The 22,945-nt window shown below is 38.2% G+C and overlaps 1 protein-coding gene across 2 annotated transcripts in view; it reads left to right on the top strand.

The window, feature by feature from the left end:
* Window positions 1-22,945, top strand: part of LNX2 (ligand of numb-protein X 2) — a 75,673-nt gene that overhangs the window by 32,819 nt on the left and 19,909 nt on the right. The window contains exon 1 of one of the 2 annotated variants that reach the window (XM_087937204.1): window positions 1,934-2,196. The exons of the other annotated variant lie outside the window; for it this stretch is intronic. The gene's annotated coding sequence lies outside the window, so the exon portion shown is untranslated. Of the gene's footprint in view, window positions 1-1,933; window positions 2,197-22,945 lie in introns of those variants that run through there. 2 annotated transcript variants of the gene reach the window in all.

Raw genomic sequence — 22,945 nt, 5'->3', positions numbered from 1 at the left:
GCCGGAGTAGAGGTGACGAAAATGGAAAAAGTTGAGTCACAGCCCATGAGGGTGGAAAATCCCAATGCTTTTAGGTGTCCTTTTGTCCCCACATTTTTTCCATACTTGTCACAATTTTCCATCTGTTCTTCCACCTTTCCTGCTCTCCTATGTGTGTATCCTTACTGCTTTTTCACCTAATTTGCTGCAACAAATATGTTTTTGTTCAGGAGTATCCACGAAGCTATAACAGATATAGCATTGTATCAATATTTATATAATTGTGTGAGATTATTAATAGAGCCCAACAGATTAAAAAAGATAAAGAAGTCTTTGTGAGCAGCATAGGGCCACTGAATAGGAGCAAAACCAACTTTCTAGAAGCTTTGAAGTTGTAGAGAATTTATTTATATTCCTATGGACGTAGTAGAACTGAGATCTGTGATCAGTCTACAAAAGATAGGTTGATTGATGGGACACAGCATATAACTTCTGGGGTCTATTACATGTGTTTAGTATCTCCCCTTCAAACATAATCCTGAATAGGCTAAATAGCATAAAGAAAAAGAAGATAGATGGTACAAAAGACGGAAGAATATCAAAAGGGAATAGGATTGCAGGCTAGATTGGAAGTTTAAAATCATGACAGAACATACCAAATACATATAATACCCGGCAAACCAGTATTCATAATGCTAGAAAATCTAATTCATTAGAGTCAAGATTTGGCTGGCAGGTCATAGTTTCCTGACCCCCAGGCTTAGAATATCAGAATATGTATTAATGGCCAATTTTATGTAACTTTTTCACTAGAATTAGAATAAGTAGAAAACAATTTTAAAAAATCCTTTTTGCTAAAGCTAATTATATTGGAAAGTATCCAACTTTTTCATAAAAATTAGAATCAGTTGAAATAATTATTTAAAAAAAAACATTTTTGCTATAGTTAACTATGTTGGAAAAAGTCCAGCATTTTTTACCATGACATTTTTACTGTGCTTCAGTTAGAAAATGAGATGATAGAAAATCTGCCAAATAGGTTCTCTAAAACTAAACAATTATATTTTTTTGCTATTTAGACTAGGCAGGGCACAAATGTATTGGAAAATCTGGAATCTAAACTGAACCAACGTTGTAACGTTCTAGAAGATTACATATGGACTTGCATACAGACAGACAGACATAACCTGTACATCACCTGCTAAGAATACACACATACAAACACACACACACATAGGTGATGTACAGATGGGGAATCCATTAGCTAGATTCTTTTAAAATTGAATTGTCATACTTGGCTACATCTAGAAGTAAAAAATTACCTTTTTCTTTTAAACACTAATGATATGGGGGAGAAAGGTTGAATGTCTTTTTGGGGTAAACAGTAAAGATTTCCCCCTATTGCTAATAATACTATTCTGAAGTAGTGAGTAACTTTAGTTTCTTCGGCGCTTTAGTTATAATGTATTCTAACTTGAGATTTACTCTTTTAGGACATGAAGCTTTATTTTACAGTACAGGATTAAATGATTCCCCAGTATTTTTTGCAAGACATGGGCACAAATTTAAAACAGGCATTTCGCACAGTCTTCATTTTTCAAACTAGATGGAGTAAAAGATGGAGTAAGCATTGTGCATTTTTGGCGAAAGGCACATTAAAAACTTCCTTACATAAATGGGGAAATTCAGCTCTCCAACCTTTTATCCCTTTTTTTGTTCTAAACATTATTGCGAAGAATCTAAAATGACTGATTTTTTTCATTCCAATAATTATTAAAGAACCTTAACTTTTCCATGTTCCGTTTGATCTCTGAAAGCAGGAAAAGAGTGGGCCTGACTAATGACATTAGACTTTGAAACCTGAAAAAAGCATAGAGGTTTTTTTTTTTTTACTATAGTTAGACAGATTGTCTTGTAGGAATGAGATTCCTGCGCAAGCATATTTTTATTCCTCCTCTTTCCAAAACTCATTGGATCAGTGAGAAGGAATTGGCTTGGTTAATTATTCCCTTTCTCTTAATTACATGACTGCAGGCATAAAATTCTGCCTCTTCAAGCTTGGTAGTTATTTTTTCCTAGCATTGTCTTGTCTTAGAACAGATCTTGCCTATCTGGATTAGCATTATTTAAATGTAAGAGAAGAAAGCATTTTATAGCTAGATATTCTATTCAGATTTATAAAGCGTACAATGGAGTAATCAGCGTGGATGCAACAAGGTATAGTTTAAAATGTTTTTCTCTATTTTAGAGAGATGGTTCAGCATGTGATATGATGAATTAATTGTACTTAGCTTCTATACTTGATTTAATAATACATAATTTCATATATTTTATTTTAATTGATGAAGTTGTGGAAGGAGTTGTATTTTACATTATCGCTTAACTATTTTTCTCTATGTACATTTCTATATTTTTATTTGATATCCTACATACTGTAAAAAAAACATATTTACAGACTTATATTAAAGATGTGCAAATATATACTCAAGCCACTAGAACATAATTCAGTCTTTTATAGATTAATATTCCTCTCAAAATCTTCAGCAGTATTAACTTAATGCTACCTACTTAAGGCGAGGTCAAATAGGGATGTCTTATGTCAAACTGGAAGTTCTTGTTTAAATTTGAAGAACTATCTATCAAAAGGTCAATCTGCTGGTTCCCACAGAGGTAGCTTTTTGTGTATCCATCCTACATCAATCTGTCCGTGTGGCAAGCACCATATGTCATGGTAGTATATTTTTAATTAATTGTATATAATATTGTATGAAGAAGTCTGTAAAGATTCTCAGTCATCCAGGTCATGGTTGTCTCAAAGGTGCTTTTTCAGGAGGCAACTGGACTTTCTTGTTTTTTTTCTTTTGAAGACATTTCTCTTCTTATCCAAGAAACTTCTTCAGTTCTGATATTCCATTCTCTAATATCCTGTCAGAGCTGAAGAAGCTTCTTGGATGAAAAGAGAAATGTTTTCAAAAGAAAAAGCAAGAAAGTCCAGTTGAAAAAGCACCTTTGAGATTGAAGGAAGAAGTTCTGTTTTTAAAAGTCTGTCCCGAGTGTTCTGATAATAGCTTTTTATGAACAGGTATTAATCCAAGGCAGATCTAAACCATCTTTCAAGGTCTCTTTTTATGTTGGCCAAGAAACAGAGGGCCTGATAGAGTGCCTGAAGGGATGAAAGCAAGATTTTCAGACTTTTCCTCTAGCATTTTCAGGTATCTTTGGGGAAGGATTTAAGAAAACTAGGTCCCTTCCGTTTACCAGAAACTTATATATCTATTTTAATACTTATTTGCCAAAACAGAGACATAGTTATACTACCATGAATTTTGAGTGGGCAAAGTTACGGAATGACACGATGAAAACAAGAAAATGAAGTAAATTGCCTGGATTTCTGTTTTAATGGAAATAAATGGTACTAGTGAAGAACTCCCATCAGTCTACCCAGTTGGCAAGGAGAATGGGGTTTTGAATTCCACAAGAACTGAAGTACATAGCAGTTGGAATCTTATATTACTGAAATTATACAATCCTGTTCCCTGGTTTGCAAGAAATGCTGCCCTGGAGTGACAGTCTTGCCACCAGAGGGTTATCCTAATGGCTCTCCATGAATGATCCCTGGCAGATTTTTGGACATTTACTGAGGAAGAATCACTTATTTTTGCCAATTTTATGAATGTTGCCTGATGTTATGGGGTGGATCAGGAAAGTGGTGGAACAACGAAGAACATCCGTTGGTAGAGAACAAATAGTAAAGTAATAATTGGCAGAGGAAAAATAGGGTGGAAAGTTACCATTACAAAGAAAGAAAATCAGGTTGATTGACTCCCTGCTTTTTAGTTTGCAGGCTTTAATGTATAAGTCAGAGGTCTCCAAACTTGGCAACTTTAAGGCTTAACAGATAACAGATAATCAGAGTTGGAAGGGACGTTGTAGGTCATCTAGTCCAACCCCCTGCCCAAGTGAGAGACCCTACACCATTTCTGACAAATGGCAGTCCGATCTCTTCTTGAAAGTCTCAGGTGACGGTGCTCCCACAACTTACGAGGGCAAGCTGTTCCATTGGTTATTGTTCTCACTGTCAGAAAGTTTCTCCTTTTTCCAGGTTAAAACTCTCCACGTTCAGTTGCCATTCATTATTCCTTGTCTGGCCTACAGGCACTTTAGAAAATAGCTTGACCCCTTCCTCCCTGTGGCAGCCCCTCAAATATTGGAAGACCGCTATCATGTCTCCCCTGGTCCTCCTCTTTACTAGACTAGCCAAGCCCAGTTCTTGCAACTGTTCATTGTATGTTTTAGCCTCCAGTCCCCTAATCATCCTGGTTGCTCTTCTCTGTACTTTTTCTAGAGTCTCAACATCTTTTTTATAATGTGGTGAACAAAACTGGATGCAGTACTCTAGGTGTGGTCTTACTAAGGCTTTATAGAGTGGTATTAGTACTTCCCTTGATCTTGATTGTATCCCTCTGTTAATACAATTTAGTACTTGTGGACATTAACTCCCAGAATTCTCCAGCCAGTTATTCTGGGCGTTAAAGTCCACAAGTCTTAAAGTTGCCAAGTTTGGGGACCTCTGGTATAAGCAGTGCTCCCTTTAATCTGATCCTTTGGGAATCTATGTTACTATTATATAAAATTATGTAAAAATGCCATTTTTCTATTTGAATTATAAAGTAGTATAGAGATGTAGTCCTTATGGTAAGATGGAATGTTGGTTCGAGTTGAATGTATTCTCTTAATATAAGTGTTTTAGACTTCAGCTTCTTGCATGTTATTGATTTTAGTACAGGTAGTCCTTGACTTACAACTACAATTGGTTACAACCCAACATTTCTGTTATTAAGTGAGACCTATGTTAAGTGAATTTTGCCCCATTTTATGATCTTTCTTGCCTCAGTCATTAAGTGAATCACTGCAGTTGATAAGTCAGTAACCTGGTGGTTTATCTGAATCTGGCTTCTTTCTTGACTTGTAAGAAGGTTGCAAAAGGGGATCCCGGGACACTACAATGGTCATAAATATGAACCGATTGCCAAGTATGCGAATTTTGATCACATGATCACAGGGATGCTGGAAATATCGTAACTATGAAAAATGGTCATGTCAGTGCTGCTGTAACTTTGAACGATCACTAAGCAAACCGTTGTAAGTCAAGGGCTAGCGAACTGCATAACTTCTTCCTTTAAACGGAAGCAGGATCTTATCAGCATTTCTCATATATATTACAACCTATTAATCCTGGTGCTCGCTTTTTTAGTTGCTGTTGTTGTGTCAGGGCTTGATGCTCATATATATTACTACCAAACTGCATTTTTCAAATTATGGCACAAGGTATCCATGACTCTGCTGTGTATTTCAGAAAATGTAACACTTCAGCCGTTAGTTTTAGCAAGCCAAACAGGTGAGAATTGGCATCAGTTAGAAAAAGCTGTTAGTCAGCAAAGTTGAATGTTTTCCTCCTTTCCAAAACCATTTCTACTTGCTGTATTTTTGAGGGAAATTTCTATGTTCGGCTTCTGTCATTTGTTTCATCTTTGGTTATACATTGCTTTTTTATTACATCAAACAGACCATAAGAGAATGATTTAAGTGATTTAAAAAAAAAATTCTGTTCTTGTGTTTTTCCATAATAAAATGCATTGTTTCCTTTAATCATTGTTCGTAGATACATAACTTGTATATACAAGTATAAAGAGTTACAGTTTTATCGTTTTTTTTAATGAGAAGTTTGTGAGAATCTTTTAAAAATGAAGATAGTTTTGAATACAAATCTTTTGTATTTTAAAAGATCTTACAAGGGGTGGAAATCTAAACCCAAATCTTTCTAATTTTTTTAATTCAAGGGCTTATTATTGGCTTGAATTGAAGTTGGTCTATCACTGTTACTGGTGATAGATCAGTGATATTACTCTTAAAGAGTTGTATCCTTTGTCCTCCAGGTTATATGTTGACATGTTTTTTTTTGGCTAAGAATGCTGGGAGTTGAAATCTGCAAATCAGGAAATCATTCAGATTGGGTTTGAAGACTGTTTAAGTCTGTTTTTATTAAGTGTTAACAAGGAAAGATCTCATATTATTCATCTTGCTCAGAAACGTAGGATTTGTTTTCTTCTAAAAGCGGGGTGTCAAACTCAATTTCACTGAGGGCCATATCAGGGTTGTGTCTGACCTTGGGAGGCAGGGGGGTGGGCGCAGCTGACATAGGTGTGGCCAGGGTGGTGGTTATGGCCAGCTCAACGTCATTCGTGTTGGGGGCACCTGTGGTGCTCGGGTGGTTCATTGTCTCCAGCAGAGGAATTTCTGGATGCCTTCTTGCCTTGTGATCAAATGCCACTTTTGCTAGTAGTTTGTTTTGTTAGCCATCTACCAATGAAAATGGAGCTCAGGGGGGGTGCACATGCCCCCCGGCTCTGTTTTCAGCTGCGACACCTCCTGCAGCCTTCTGCCAGTGAAAACAGACCATGCCCCCCGAGCTTCGTTTTCAGTGGCAGAGGGCTGCAGGAGGTCATTGAGGCTGAAAACGGAGCCCGGGAGGACTGCCTGAGCTCCGTTTTTGATGGCAGATGCACAGTGGGCCAGTCCTTTGCTGTTTCCAGAATGGCCTTGTGGGCCAGATCTAAGCACCCCATAGTCCAGATCCAGCCTTTGGGCCTTGAGTTTGACACCCCTGTTTCTAAAACAAAGCAAAATTTCAAATTATTTGCATCTAAATATGCTTAAAGGGGCCTGGAAGCTGTTGACAGGAACACTCCAGAAAATAAAGGGGAGTCAGCTCCAGGATGTGGAGCAGCAGAAGCGGGGTGGAGTGTTAAGTGTCCCACAGCTATCCTTCCTTGTAAGGCCCCTGAACAAAGACAAACACAATGAAGATTGTTTGGAACAAACTTCGACCATTTGTAGCATTTAGCATGAAGGAAGAGACAGCATTTGATGTATCTCCTCCCCAGCTAAGTCACAGAGGCACTGTGTATAGTTTATACTTGAACCTAATATTAGCTTTTCATAAGACAACACACAGAAGTGTCCTTGAAAGGGAGAGGAACTAGTCCTGTTTTTAAAAGTCACTGCTTTAATTAAAGCCTGAAGCCTCTGGTAACTATGGAAACTCAAGTGAAACACAAATAATGAAATGCAAGTTTTAGAGCTGTACTGTATTTAAGGGTGCTCTAATATTTGCTCCTCGTGAGGAAGAAGAAGCAACACATCTTGTTTTCTACTGGATGGGAATCTTATCTTGTTGATGAGAGGGTAAGTGGCTTTGGAAGAGAAGACATTTGCAAGTTTTAGAAGTACAGTCCAAACAACCAAACCACTTGTTGAAAATGGCCATTAAATAGGAGATGTTTTATGATTCCATATCCTATCCACTCCTCTGGCAGCCCAAATTTCCCATAAACTGCAGTGGAAATTATTTACAAATACTTCAGTGCACAACAGAAGACTGAAGATCTACAGAAACCCTTCTCCCTTCTCCCTTTCCACGTTAAGGGCAGAATTCCCTTGGGAGTAATACCCGTGTCAGCAATAGATGGGCCCAGAAAGTCCCTTATTTTTTTTCTCCCCATTCCATTCTTCCTGTGTAGCTGACCATGTTTTGGAAGTTCAGATGTCAAGCATAAGATTATCATCGGTTAATGCAGTGGCCCCCAAACTTTTGGGTGCCAGTGAACCAGTTCCACAGAGAAAGGTTTTTCTGTGGATCAGAGGGAACGTGGTTTTACATGCTGCCTGCATCCTCATTTCCGTGGTCCAGTTGCTGACATGCCGTGGACCTGTGCTGGTCCACTGACTGGGGATTGGGGGACTCCTGTGTTAAGGGATAGAGCAATCTCATTCTTAATGCATTCATCTCAAATTATAATAGGCAGAATAAAGGGTATAAATTAGGGTAAGTTAATGAAACTTATATTTCTGTTCTACTTTGTTCTAAGAGTTAAAGACAATCGATAGGTGGTGAAAGAAACATTTAAACTCAGGCATGATGTATCTCCATGCAAGGAAAGAGACTTGTTTTCCTATCTGATTCCCCAGGCATAACCATGGAACTTCCACATAAACACTGCCTTTACCCCTCGATCCTTCAACGACATGCCCCTGCTGGTTCACAAGTCTCCTCAGCATTGTCATCTTTGCAATGATCTGAATTCTTCCCAAGTCAGCCAGGATGCCTCCTGTCAACTAATAGGGAAATGTAAAATTGGCTTTTAAGAAGCATTCTTTTCTTCTCATAGGGCCTGTTGGAAGAAATATCCATCTGGGCTCAGTTCCAAGCGGGGAGGAAGACACTGGAAACATGGAGGCTGCTTGGAAGGATGGTTTAATGGTGAAGCAGAACCACCAAGCACAAGGGCTAATCCTATTATGTCCTGAGGGTCATGTCTTAATTCCATCACCCTGGAGCTGAAGGTCTAATTGTCTTGTAGATAAGTTAACCCAGTCCTGCTCAATGGGCACCAAAGACCTGCTTGGGGCTCTTTGTCTTTAAAAACCTGTTTCTCCTTTTGTCATCCAGGGAAATATAATATTCTGTCCTTTTAATATTTCCCAAAATATTTCATTCTTCTAGGAGGGGTGGGTGCTAACTTTCTTCAGGCCTTTTCTTATTACTCAGTTGATCTCCTCACTGCTTATCCTTGAATTCCCATTGCCACCATGAAACTTGCCAATCTCTTCGCGGCCACGACTGCCTCGGTAAGAAGCCATTTGCAATCTCTTCAAGATAAGGACTGACCCTTCCTAACAGGCACACCTTAAAAATATCTTCCGATAAGTAGCAAAAATGATTTTAATACTGATAACAACTAAGGGTGAATTAAGCTTTGCCTTTGGGTCAACACGAAGGAAAGATTACAGAGACATGGCAAGTTGCCACCCATGTTTGTGAAAAATTTGGATGGAAGTAGGGAAAAGCCTGTTATTGTCTCCTGTTTGTTTTTGCAAAAAAGGAAAAAGATACACTAAGTTTTAAGAGTACAGGTAGTCCTTGACTTATGACCACAACTGAGCTCAAAACTTATGTTGCTAAGTGAGAAATTTATTAAGTGAGTTTTGCCTCATTTTACAACTTTTCTTACATTTGTTAAGTGAATCACTGCAGTTGTTACATTAGTAACACCATTGTTAAGTGAATTTGGCTTCCCCCGTTGACTTTGCTTGGCAGAAGGTCACAAAAGATGATCACTGGGTGGTGTAGTGTCCATGGGACACTATACCACCATAAATATGTACCAGTTATCAAGCATCTGAATGTAAATCACATGCCCATGTGGATGCTTCAATGGTTATAAGTGTGGGAAATGTTCATAAATCATTTGTTTCAGTACCATTGTAACTTTGAAAAGTCACCAAAGAAACTGTTGTAAGTTGAGAACTACCTGTACAGTTATGATATTCCCATAAATGTTTTCACCAATGTTCTTGCCTCCAGTGCTGATTCATTACATTCATTTATATACTGTAGCTGCCGATCTCACAATTGTGATTCTGAGTGGTGCACATAAGATTAAGTGTTGCAGCACTGTTCTTGCCTCGTTTTTCTTCAGTGTCACAACTGAGTGGAAGGCTTAGCTGCTTAGCTGCAGAAATGCATAGATACTGGGAGCAGATTCCAGAACAGCACAAATGCTGCACGTAAACAGATCCTGTGCTAACTGTTCCGAAAAATGTGTTTGAACGGAATAATATCTTTTTTATACCCCGTCTTTTCTACTAGGATTTCAAGTAGTATATTGTCATTCCTTCAGTTTACATTTGCAATAATGGGAGAGCAAAACTAATCACCCCAAATCTTATTTTGTTTAGAGGATTGGGGCTAAGGCAGGAAAAATATTTCTTTTCATGTGTTATGGTTTAGTCAGCCCTAGGAAAGAATGAGACTATGTAACATCACTGAATAAGGTTAAAAACAAGGGCAGAACTGAAGAAATGATCTTCTGAATATTTCTTTTTATAGCATTACAAAGTAAAACTCTTCTGTCATCTGATACAGGGAAGCCTAAAGCTTTATTTTATGGAAAATAATTTACATAATGCTGATTCAAGGCAGAGGGCACCCAATAAGAACTTTACCTTCCCTGGGACATAAATATGGGTGGTAGGGATGGTGAAATAATCCCTCGTTAAAAGATGGTTAAGAAGCAATCGGCAAAAGGAAAATTGAGAATTGGGGAAAGAAACTTTGACTTGAAGGAGGGTCATATATTATATAGACTAGGGCTTGTATCCCTTTAACTAAGGAGTGCCTGGAACAAATAATTGTTCCTGACAGATACAAAGAACAAATCTTATGGTTGGCTCACGAAAGCCTATTAGCTGGACATTTTAGGTAATAACAGTACTCTGTATTGAATTGTAGACCAATTTTACTGGCCAGGAATAGCAGAGAAGACCAGTCAATTTGATTCATTCCCTCCATTAAGCCATTCATCTGGATAATAAAGAGAGGTTAATACCCCTTTTATTCCTAAAGCAGCACACTGATGTTTTAATATGGTGGATTGAAAGTTTGGCCCGCTATCTGTGAGGAACTCTTTGGGTATCCCTGCTCTATTGAAGACTTTAACTAGCTATTGAATTATTTTTCCTAATATTGGTGTTTTTACTGGGATTATTTCTCAATAATATATTACATACATATATGGGTGGCGTTAGGAATTTAAGCACCTGTTCCACTCCAGCAGAAATGCGGACAGTCTACAGCAGCTGATAACACTCTTTCTGTCCAGCCCCTCAAAAAACAAACTGAAAGACTTCTCAGTAGTGAAGAATTACAGGCCAACAGTCCTTAGCAGATAATATCAAAAAATAGCCAGTAAGAGAAGCCAAAGCCCACTAAGATGGCTAAGTAATAGCTAAAGGATTATTTATAGCTCAGGCTAGCATACTTGCATGAGAAAAGAGAAATGTGTATAGGATTTAGGTGTGGTATGGCTTGGTTTGGTTTGGTTGGCCATTAACCTGGGTAACTCTGGGAGATTCATAACAGTTGAAATATTGCAACAGATATCTAATACGTATGGGGATTGACACATAAGTCAGCCTAGGCATAATATAGTATAAGTTTAGTGGTAAGAGTTAAGTGAAAAATAAAAAATAAGTAGGAAGCATTAAATATATTAAGTCACTTTGTATTATAAAAGCCTCCTTGGAAATACAGAGAAAAATATGCTATTCTCCATGTTGGGGGTCAATATCACTTCTCCAAAGAATCTCTCATAGTCGTTTTAAGAATTTAAAATTCATTTTAAATTTCCATTGTGAGGCAATACTTTTTATTTTTTTATACCAAGAGCTTAATGTTCACTGAATTTTTGCAAGATGGGAGAACATGATGCATTTGGAAGTACTGAAGAAAAAGTGTCACAAATTATTCTTCTGATTGTAAATTTGACACTGATCTAATCTTAGCATTCCCTTCTGCCTGTTTAGCAGCCTCTCCAGCTTGATGTTGTCAGCATCCTTTGTGAAGCAATATAATACCTTTGTCATTTAGGCACAGTGAGAACAAGGATGCTCAGTATCATTTTGTAAGATGAGTCGTAAAAAAATTGGTTCTTTCGCTTTTTGAATGTAAAACTTCAAATATTTTTGTATGGTTAGACTAAGCATCTGCACAGGCTTTTTTTCCCCTCTGTGAGAAAAAAAAGAAAAAGAATGAATGCAGTATCAAGAGCCAGCCAGCATCAGAACTAAGGTTGTGGAGAATGTTGAAAACAAGAATAAAGACAAGGAAATGATAGGTCCATTAATGGGAGAAAACAGCAAGAAGGTGACGAGCAACAAGGAGAAAGCAGAACTGTTTAACTCATTTTTTTTTTTGCACCTGTCTTTACACAAAAGGAAAAAAAAAACAGCCCAACCTTTCAAAAACAGTACCGTAAAAAACAGTTTAGGAATATAAATTAAAATAGGCAAGAAAATGGTAAGTGAGCATCTATCTACTTTAGTTGAGTTCAAATCACCAGGACCACGTGGATTACACCCCAAGGTTCTGAAGAAGCTGGCAGATATGATCTCAGAACCACTGAACCATGCCTTTCAAAGATTCTGGACCACAGGGGAACTATCAGAGGACTGAAAAAGAACTGATGCAGTTCCCATCTTCAAAAAAGCAAAAAAAAAAGTTGATCCAGGAAATGGACCCTGATACAGACCTAATAGCCTTACATCAATACCTGGGAAGATTCTGGAAAAGATATTCAAGCAACGAATCTGAAGGGAAACAAAGTCATAATCAAAACCCAACATGGGTTTGTTAAAAACAGATCATGCCACACAAATCCTATTGCATTCTTTGACAAAGTGACAAAATTAGTGGACCAGAGAAATGCGATGGATATCATTTACTTGGACTTCAGTGAGGCATTTGATAAAGAAGACAACTTAGTACTTGATAAGATAGAAAAATGTGGGTTAGAACCATCACCACCAGACTGATTCATTAACTAGCTGACCAACCATACCCAATGTGTAGAGTCCTCAATGGAACTGCCTCTACATGAAAGGAAGTATGCAGTGGGGTACCCCAAGGCTCTGTCTTAGGCCCAATACTCTTCAATATCTTATCAATGATTTAGATGAGGGTATAGATGGGGAACTCATCAAATTTGTAAACAACACCAAGCTGGCAGGAATAGCCAACACTACAGAAGATAGACTTATAATGCAGACGGATCTTGGGTATGTTTAGTTTAATGAAAAGAAGAACTAGGGGTGACATTATAGCGGTATTCCAATATTTGAGGGGCAAGACAAGAAGCAATGGATGGAAACTAATAGAGGAGAGAAGCAATCTAGAACTAAGGAGAAATTTCCTGACAGAACAATTAATCAGTGGAACAACTTGCCTCTAGATGTAAATGCTCTAACATTTTAAAGAAGAGGTTGGACAACCATTTATCTGAAATGGTGCTATAGAGCTTCCTGCATAAGCAGGAGGTTGGGACTAGAAGACCTCCAAGGTCCCTTCCAACTCTGTTATTCTGTTCTGATTTGCCTGGCAGAGGCATTCGGTCTAGAGAAATGGAGAACTATTATCATTTGTGAGGGGTACTCATTTTTTGCTTACCTATTTGCCTGCCTAATATTTGCCATCCAAATATTACCAGCATTCTTGAGCTCAGCCAAGGATAGTTCACAACAGATGATACCAATGCAACCAGTTTTTTAAAAGTTGGAACATATAATAAAGTAATGGAAAAAAAATACCAGTTTATTTTTCAATGCATTACTCCTAATTCCTTTGTGGCTGCTACTTGAAGTTCCATGTCAACACAATTCGATGCCTGAACACAAGCAATGAGCAAGCTGAATAAATTCACATATTAGCATTTTTTAGAGGAGAACGCACACCCTCTCTGTCTCTCCCTCTCCCCTCAGCCTTCTTAGAAGAACACCTTTACATAGTATAGTGTCACTAACCCTAATGCTGCCCCACTAGTCTTGAAACTGTTCTTCTAGAATCATTTCTCTAACAGATGTGAGTCAACTCTTTACCACAATCTGGCAACCAATCTTTTGACGCAATATCATAATGATCTTCTTCCTCCTCCTCTTCTTTTTTTCTAGCTTCAGTAAAACCGAGGAGATCATCAGAGGCATTACCTTGACTCACCATTTTTTCCTGCTCAGATCAGCTAAAACCATCTTCAGTCTTAATGAGCCCATCACATCAGATTTGTAGGTTTTAAAAGTCAATCATCTTGATGCTGTTATTACTCTCAGGCTTCTAATTGTCCTCCCTCTTCAACATCCCTCCAATCTGAATTTGTCTACCCCATGCTGAAAGGAGTAATAAAACCAATTCCTCTTTGCAGTGGTTCCTCGAAGGTCCTACTCCTAATTTCTTCATTGAAAGAAAAAGGCTGGTGCTCTAAAATGAACTTGTTTATCAACCTGATCAGGAAGGTTCTTTTTTTCCAATTGCCCTAGCACAGGGGTCTCCAACCGTGGCAACTTTAAGCCTGGAGGACTTCAACTCCCAGAATTCCCCAGAATTCTGGGAGTTGAAGTCCTCCAGGCTTAAAGTAGTCAAGGCTGGAGACCCCTGGCCTAGCAGACATGTTGCCAGACCATAAATTTTCTCACCAAAGGTTTCTGTCTCTATAGTTTTATAAAAGTTCTGGAAATGGATGTGGAATTGGGAGCAGTCAACCGATCTAAATTGCATCAGTGATGTGAAAGTCTAGTAAGGATGGGATATGTCTGGCACTTTGAGAAGGAAAGAAAGGAAAGGAAAAGAAAGGAAAGGAAAGGAAAAGAAGAAAGAGAGAGGGAGGGAAGGAAGGAAGGAAAGAAAGAAAGAAAGAAAGAAAGAAAGAAAGAAAGAAAGAAAGAAAGAAAGAAAGAAAGAAAGAAAGAAAGAAAGAAAGAAAGAAATTCATTATGAAATCTACTATGAGGTAAAAGACCAAATCTCTCCTTTGATTTTGCTGGGCAAGAAAACTTTGGAAGTGGGAGAGAAAAAGGGTTTGGATTCTTAAGCTGAGATAAATTTGTGGCTTCTATATTGCTATAAAATGTTAAAGAAAAGAAGACAGGCCCATAGAGAAATTAGAACAACAGAGTTTACAGTTCTGCATCATTTATTTGCTGTTCTCTCTTGTCCATTGCCAGTTTGTACATTTTTTAAATAATCACTCAGATACCCACTGAGGCAGGTCACATTTGACGAAGAATGAAGTCATCAGAAATTGACAGGGATATTGCTTTTGTTTACAACACCAGGTGTTTGTCATGAAAAAGACAAGGCCAAAATATGAAGCAGTTTACGTCATTCTTAATTTGCTGATGTATCCCTGTCTCATTAAGACAGTCAGCTAAGTCCCACATTACCGGCTATAATTCTGCTAAAGTGGACTGAGCATTTTCTTGGAAGCCAGGACTTAATTACGGTTCAATCTGAATTTTGCTGATGGTTTGATTTTGGGTTGTGGTCAGATGGTTATTTATCGTTGTCAGAGCTGGCTCCAGTGGAGTTGAAGATGAAGCAGTTGGCAGGCAGTGTAGTCAGTGCAAATTCTTGTAAATCTTTCAACCAGCCTCACCTGCTTCAGAGATATGGATGCACAAGAAACTGTTCCCCTTTCCTTTCAATATCCTATTCAACCATCTGTTGCTCTTTAATTTGCTTTTCATTCACTGTCAGAATAGTTTTGGAATCAGTTCATTCATATGTTTCTGAGTTCAGTGGGAGATCCAGCCAGACTTAAGGCACTTAGTCTGCCAAATTTTAGATAAATTGGACAAAACCTCCCGATATCCCTCAGATTGTAGATTCAAGACCTACCTTGTTGATCAAATCTTGGCTTTAGAAAAGTACTGGACTTAGCTTACAAAAGAGATAATTAAACTGGGGTGTGTGGGGGTGGGGTGGACCCTGAATGGATCCTAGATCCAAGTCCATCACTACCTATAATATGTTTTCAATTTGTTAATTTATTATTCTTGGACATTGTGAGGATTAAAAAAAAGAAGTATGCGGATCCAATTATAAAAAAGGTAAGATATAAACAGGCCTTTAATTATAACTAAGCTTAGCTGGACCATGGGGGGCAGAATTAGCAGATTCTGGGCACGTCATAACTCCAGTAAGATTAACAAATGGTTCTGGAGCTATTTGTGATTAAAATAAGTTTCCCTGGACAGCTATATTATCTATTGTTTCTTCTGGGAAAATGTAAGTGGTGCACAGTTTTCCAATTGGGTGCCTTGTAGATTGAATAGCCCCCTCAATTTCTAGTCATTATTTTAATTGTTATTGGGAACTATAGAAGTTGTAATTCAACATGTCTGGAGAGATGCAGGTTGAGAAAAATCACATCCTGTATAAAAACAAAAATTTACAAATGTGCAGACTAAATAAAAATCATTGGGGAGCAAGCACACGATTAATCATTTCTACTGCATTAACATTTCAGGATGCCAAAATCCAATTTGCTTTCCTATTACAGATTGTTCTGTAACGATAGATAATGAATGCTGGCCAACTTTTAGAAACTGTGAAAGGCTGAAATGGAAAAATGTAACATTACACAGTAATTAATATGTTCTTAGATTAAGGATTGCCATGTGGAAATCACTGAATATTCCTTATATGTTTGCCTTTAAATGATTTTTATATACAGTGATAGTTTAGACTTTTCATTTAGTATAGGGTTCAGGCATCCATATTTTTGTGAGCTTTTCTATAATAACTCTATTCTTTAAATTGCATTTTCACTGTTGATTAAATAATGCAACCGAATTCAGTTATTGTAATGAAAATATATTCATTTGCAGATTCATTAAATTAAACTGATCAGATTTGTTAATAGCTTAGAAAAACCACCCAAAAAATAAAAGCAGTTATTTGAGTAAGCTTTGGTATATTGTTGAGGTTTCAAGGGCATTTTTCAAAGGAGTCGTGGTGGTGCAGTGGTTAGAATCCAGTATTGCAGACCAATTCTGCTGACTGCCAGGGTTTGATCTTCACTGGCTCAAGGTTGACTCAGCCTTCCATCTTTCCGAGGTGGGTTAAATGAGAACCCAGATTGTTGGGGGCAATAGGTTGACTCTGTAGACTGCTTAGAAAGGGCTGTGAAGCTCTATGAAGTAATATACTGTATATAAGTCTAAGTGCTATTGCTATTTGACACATGAGCATACAAAGAGCCTTGCCAGATTCAGATTAAAGATATATCTAATCCAACATCTACTGTGGCCAATCTGATTTCTTTTACGAAGCTTAAACATTTGGGACTCTCACATTTTTTCCTGAGTTAGACCTGATTCATATGGTTGGATGTTTCATGATATGACAAGAGAAGAAAGGAAATGCAAAATAAATGGGCAGGTTTATTTATTTATTTTATTTATATCTTTATTATTTTTTTACAAGTAACTCAAAACAGTGAGCATGTCCAACCTTTCTCAACCTTTGAGTCTTCTCCAGAGAGCTTGGTCTTTACATAATGTGTCCAAAGTAGGATAATTTGAGCCTGTCATTTGTGCCTTGAGTGAGAACTCCGTGTTGTTAACTTGAGTTGCGCTTGATTTTATAACTTTTTTTTTTTGCCGTGATTGTTAAGTGAATCACTGCAGTTGTTATATATAAATGGCACAGTTTGTTAACCAAATTTGGCTTTCCCCATTGACTTTACTTGTCAGAAGCCAATTGGGAAGGTCACAAATGGTGATCACCTGACTTTGGAATGCTGTATGCTGGTTGCAAGTGCCCAAATTTTGATCACATGACTGTAGGGTTAAGCGCGAGGACCAGTCGTGAGCTGTTTTTTTCAGGGCTATTGTAACTGAAGAGTTGTTAAAGGAATGTTTGTAAGTCAAGGACTTCTGAGATCCATCTGGCTGAGACTAGGGAAAAGATCTTTAGTAACTGAATTTAGGGTTATGAAATTTAGTGAAGATTTTCCATTTTAAGGGGGCTTTTTGTGGCTGCTTCTGCAAGATTTTTATTAGTACTGTTGCTGTTATGATATTTTTCTTGTATTCCTGTATATCTCGATTTCCAGTTCACTTTGAAGACAGCATGTTGCTGTTTCTTTTCAGAAAGGGAGAAAGAAACAAGTTTTAATATGTAGAATCTCCCTTCTAAGGCTAGGTAATAATGTGTCTCATCACTGCAGAATTATAGTTAGGAGCAAAATCAGAATCCTGATTACGTCATGAAAAAAGAAACAACAGGCTTAGGAGGGAAACAGCCTGCAGTTTAATGATTACGTATCTGGCTAGTCAATTGTGGTCTATAATTTTAAAGAGGAGACAAGGGAATCACCTCTGCTATTTGGTTATCATTCCAAAGGGGTAATTTCCAAGTGAATTATATGGTTTATACTTGTACACTTTTTCTTCTTCTTATTGATGCTTGTTTTCAATTGCTTACATTTCTTCAAGCGTCCTTAGCAACCTGGCAGTGAAAAATGTAATGTGGTCATTGTGTATACTCACATTGGAAATCTGATGTCACATAACTAAGTACTGTTGATCTTAAAGACATGTTTTCCACAAATGGGATAAAACCTAAACCTGTGTATATTATACATTTTTGTTTTGGAGCTGGCAGTTCGGTAGATTACTTTGAGTACCTTACAAATTCCTTTTCATCCATTCCTTTGACTATCTCAATAGCTTTCCATGTGCAGGGGATGTATCTGCCTTCAGTATCATCATGTTCTCACTCACAGTCAGAAATGTTCTATCCCAGATTCATTTTTCCCTTTTATTTTATTTATTTATTTGCTGTAAAGCTTCCTGGCTTAACTCAGAAAAGATTTGACACAAGATGGTTAGATGAGAGTATTTCTTGGCTCATTCCCCCCCGCCCCCCCCCCGCCCCCCCAAAAAATTACATATCATCCCCATCTAAAGATTCTGGGCAGTTTTCATTATAAAAATAACTTTCCACTAAAATGACAACAAACAAAACAATTATTTTTTAATAATATATTAAAATATATATTATTAAAAATTAAACTGGAATTTAAAAAATAAAACCAAAATAACTTCAGTTATGTTAACCAACAGATCAGTGAAAACATTTCAGAACAAACAACAACAAAAATGAGCCATATTTTCTGCCTTCCTTAAAGCATGGAATATATCAACCTTGACTCAGGGGGCAGAAAAAGGGGCTACTACCAGTTTATTTATTTGATTTTTACCCCACCTTTATTACTTTATAAATAACTCAAGGCAATGAACATGTATAATTCTCCTTCCTCCTCCTATTATCCCCACAACAATAACCCTGTGAGGTGAGTTGGGCTAATAGGGAGTGAGTGGCCCAAAGACGCAAAGTCCTATTTTTAAACGTCTAACCCCATAGCCTTCTGTGGGTAGGTGGAGGGATCCAAAGCATTCTCTCTGAGATTGAATGCACAGAATAGACGGATTCTGTTCAGAAAAGATAAACCCATAGATTTATAATGTATGTATTGGATTTCTATAGCCATTATATGGTTATAATGGTCATGTTTATAACTCTGGGCAACTCACAATATTAAACCAAGAATGACGCATCAGAGGGTTTATAACCAACACTTCGGATTGTACTCAGAAACAAATTAGTGGTCAAGGCCCTGTGCAGCTGGGGCAAGAATAAAGCAAGAATAAAAGCAAGAATAACTTCAGTAAGGCATGTTTAAAACTAGTTTGAGGATAAATACAGAACCTTGGTGGCTGCAAGAGTAAATTCTCAATCTCATTTGCAGTAAGTCTCCTTGAATGATTTGAAATGTTTAGGTCTTTTGGCACTAAGTCAGAACTGTAATTTATGTCGGTGGACTTCATGCAGATGGATTTGCCTTCTCACTTAAGTGTTCCCTCTTTTCCATACTTTCCAAAGTCTCTCACATTGGCAGCCAGTACCATATTTACAACTTAGATGTTGCTGTAATGTCTCCCTTATGCCAGCAAACAGGCTGCTGTGTTATGCACTGATTCCAGTTTCTGAGTGGTCTTCAAAGGCAGCTCCATGTGCCGCACATTGCAGCAGTCCTATCTTGAGATGATGAGTTTGTGAATGATTGTTGTCAAGGTGATAGTTACTGCAAACTAAAATAAAGCCACCTTAAGCAGTTGATATGAGAGTGCAGTTCCGTCTTATAAGTAAAATTACACTTGCAAATCATTTTGGTTCCTGGTGACATCTCCTGCAGGGCTTTTTGGCAGCAGTTTTGGAAGTGACTTGCCAATTCCTTCTTCCTAGGGCTGACTGGCCCAAGGTCACTCAGTCAACATCTGGGTCCACATTTTACCTACTACAGAAGGATAGAAGCAGTGGTGGTATTCTACCGGTTCTGCCAAGTCAGTAGCAGCGATGAGCTGAACGATGAGCTGAAAGACTGAACCGCTTCTCTCCGCTGCTCTGCTATTGGGCCCACCCGCCCACCTGAGCTCCCATTCTCACCTTTATCCTCTGAATTTGAAGCGTAGTTGCTTTGCATCGCACAGAAGAGTGCTGCATCGCACAGAAGAGTGCTGCATCGCACAGAAGAGTGCTGCGTGGCAGCTGCTGAAGCGACCAGGATTGTGGAGGCTTGCAGGAGGCGAGTGAGAATGCCTCTGTGCTTGCGCAAAGTGCACCTTTGGCACGCGCATGCACACAAAGTGTGTGCATGCGTGCAAAGCGTGCCCACCAAGCCACGCCCACCAAGCCGGTGGTACAAATATTTGAATCCCACCACTGGATAGAAGGCTGAGTCAACCTTGAGCCAGTGAGATTTGAACTATTGAACTGCTTCAGCATATTGCCCCCAACAGTCTTTGTCCTTATTTTACCGATTTTAGAAGGATAGAAAGAGTCAACCTTGAGTTGGTCAGAATCAAACTCCTGGCTGTGGGCAGAATTAGCCTGCAATATTGCATTCTAACAATTGCACCGCCACATGTAAGATTGTGTAAGTCTTACACAATTTAAGATGACCTTATTTATCTTGGTTAAGATCAGGGGTGGGATTCTACCAGTTCGCACCTATTCGCTAGAACCGGTTGTTAACATTCTAAGCAGTTCGTAGAACCGGTTGTAAGAAGAAATTACTGGCCTAATCCTGTAAGGAAGGCAGGAAGGAAACATTCTGGTGTTGCTTATAGAAACTGCCTCTCCGTTAACCCTTATTACATTCTTGGCAGGACTAGACTTCCTGTCTCAGGAACGTCTCTGGAGGGTTTTTTTTCCTCCTTTGCTGGTACTTTGGTTGTGTGGAGTGACCATTCAAAGTTACAATGGCACTGAAAAAAGTGATTTATGACCATTTTTCACACTTACGACCGTTGCAGCATCCCCACAGTCATGAGAGGCCAGGCGAGGAGATGTGTGCCTCGATGTGAGTGATGTTGAGTTGGCCACGTTCAGCCAACAATGTGACCAGCAAGCCACATCCACCCAGTCACATGACCACCAAGCCATGCCTACAACCTAAGCCATGGCCACAGAACCGGTAGTTAAAAATTTGAATCCCACTCCTGGTTAAGACATCAGGTTAGAAACCAAGAGGCTGGGACTTCTGGTCCCACCTTAGGCACAGAGCCTTCTGGGTGAGCTTGGGTTATCATTTTCTTTCAGCCCTAGGAAGGAGGCAATGGCAAACCACTTCTGAAAAAACTTGCAAGAAAACTGCAGGAACTTGACCAGGCAATCTCCAACAACTGAACATGATTGAAGGGAAGGGGAAAAAAGTTACCTTGTTCATGAAGTTGACCCAAATTAGAGGTGAGAAGACTGCTGATCACACACATTTCATCAATGCTGAAGGATTCAATCCCACTTATGGCTGAAGTAGACCTTTTGTTGTGGACAAAAACCTGGTGATTATTTCTGCTATGGGTCACAATAAGATAACATGACTTTCATTAGGGCTTTTAATGGTTTTTTTATGTAAATAGATTAAATTCACAGGTCTTGCATTAATGGGCAGATAAGAACTTCATACACCCTTTCAGCTCTGAAGTTTGGGGTGTAGTTTTCAGTTGTCAAGCCTAAAGCAAAGTGCAGATGATACTCTATTTTTCTGAGTACATGATGCAAACCCAGACTTTTAAAAGAAGCATAGCATTTAGGCAATAAAATTGCAGCATATTGTTTAGTGATACATAGATTTTGTTCTAGAAGAAATGTCTGTATTTTTCCTCATAGTGTGATGATGAGAGTCTAAATTGGAGCATTCCCAGCAGAGAGGAAATAAACAATCCATTCACAAGGTTAAAATATAACTGAAAAGGAAAAAAACACATTAGATCCTCCCTCAACTCTGTCTTTTCCACCAATTGTTCAGGTGCTTGTAGATATCCTCAAAATAACCTGTTGTGGAAACATGCAGTTAGCCACATTCCTTCAGCTTCCTGAAACTCTTTCAGAATATTTAGTGATATGATTTCCCATTTAGACAAGCGGCTGTAGTTGAAGAGGAAATGGCCATTCCGGGTTCTGTTGATTCAGAGGAAAGTAATAAACACCATAGAATATACTGGTTTTCGTCCCCAGTGAGCCTTTTCAATCTTATAGAGACATCTAGGGAAACGTCTTTCTAACAGCCGTGTTTTCTGTCCAAGATGATGAATGAGACAGAAAGGTGCAAATAGATCAACATCTAAGATACATGCCAAAGGCATAGTGTTTGTTAGCATCTATAGATAATATCCTTGTACTCTAAACTGTACAATAATTAGAGCACTACCACTATACTTTTTGCAGCTCCTTTTATTCCATAGTAAGATTGCTTGAAGACAATTGAAATGCTTGCCTAAGGAGCTGGCTTGTTAAATTAATTTCTGCTCCTTATTATGAAATACACATAGAACCGTGCAGTGGCCTAGAGGTGAAAACATTCACCTTCCACTTAGAAGGTTGAGAGTTCAATCCTAGGCAGTGACAGATGTTTCTCTAACAGGGTGCAAAGAGAAAATATCTGCTGCGAACTCCGCAATAGGAATCAGGAAGAGCATCCGGCTAGTAAATGCTCAGCTCCATTCAGTCACCCCAATTCCACTTCAGTGAAAAGGTATTTCATGGATTTGAAAAGAAAAAATATATGAAAATATAAATGATCTAAGCAAATCATGACAGATTTAGCTGGTTCAATAGCCCTTTTCTATTTAGTGATTTCAAGCCATGACCCATCATATATGTGAAATTAGGTTTACTTTAAAAAAAAAACTGTGTAAAGTGATACACACTTTTTAGCATTCTGTTGCATTTTCTCCTGTTGTGCCCATTTCTTGACTTACAGAATTCCTTACGTAGAATTTACTTGCCATCCCTTTTATTTTAAGTATGCACGAGAAGCTACTTTACTGCTCCATTCCTACGTCTGTGTCATTTAGGAATAAATAAAAAGCACCGATCTCAGTACTGCACAATTTGCAGGCTCCATTACAAAACAGACTTTTTGTGAAGTTATAATTAACCTCGGATATCATCTAAAAGTGAAAGTAAACAAATTCATCACCATATTTTCATTGGGAATAACAATTTTAA

Source organism: Pseudonaja textilis, chromosome 7, assembly GCF_049901715.1.
Source record: "Pseudonaja textilis isolate UNSWEBS1 chromosome 7, rPseTex1.2, whole genome shotgun sequence".
Taxonomy (NCBI): domain Eukaryota; kingdom Metazoa; phylum Chordata; class Lepidosauria; order Squamata; family Elapidae; genus Pseudonaja; species Pseudonaja textilis.
Note: the sequence above shows the minus strand (reverse complement) of the source record. Positions and strands in the feature narration are given on the sequence as shown.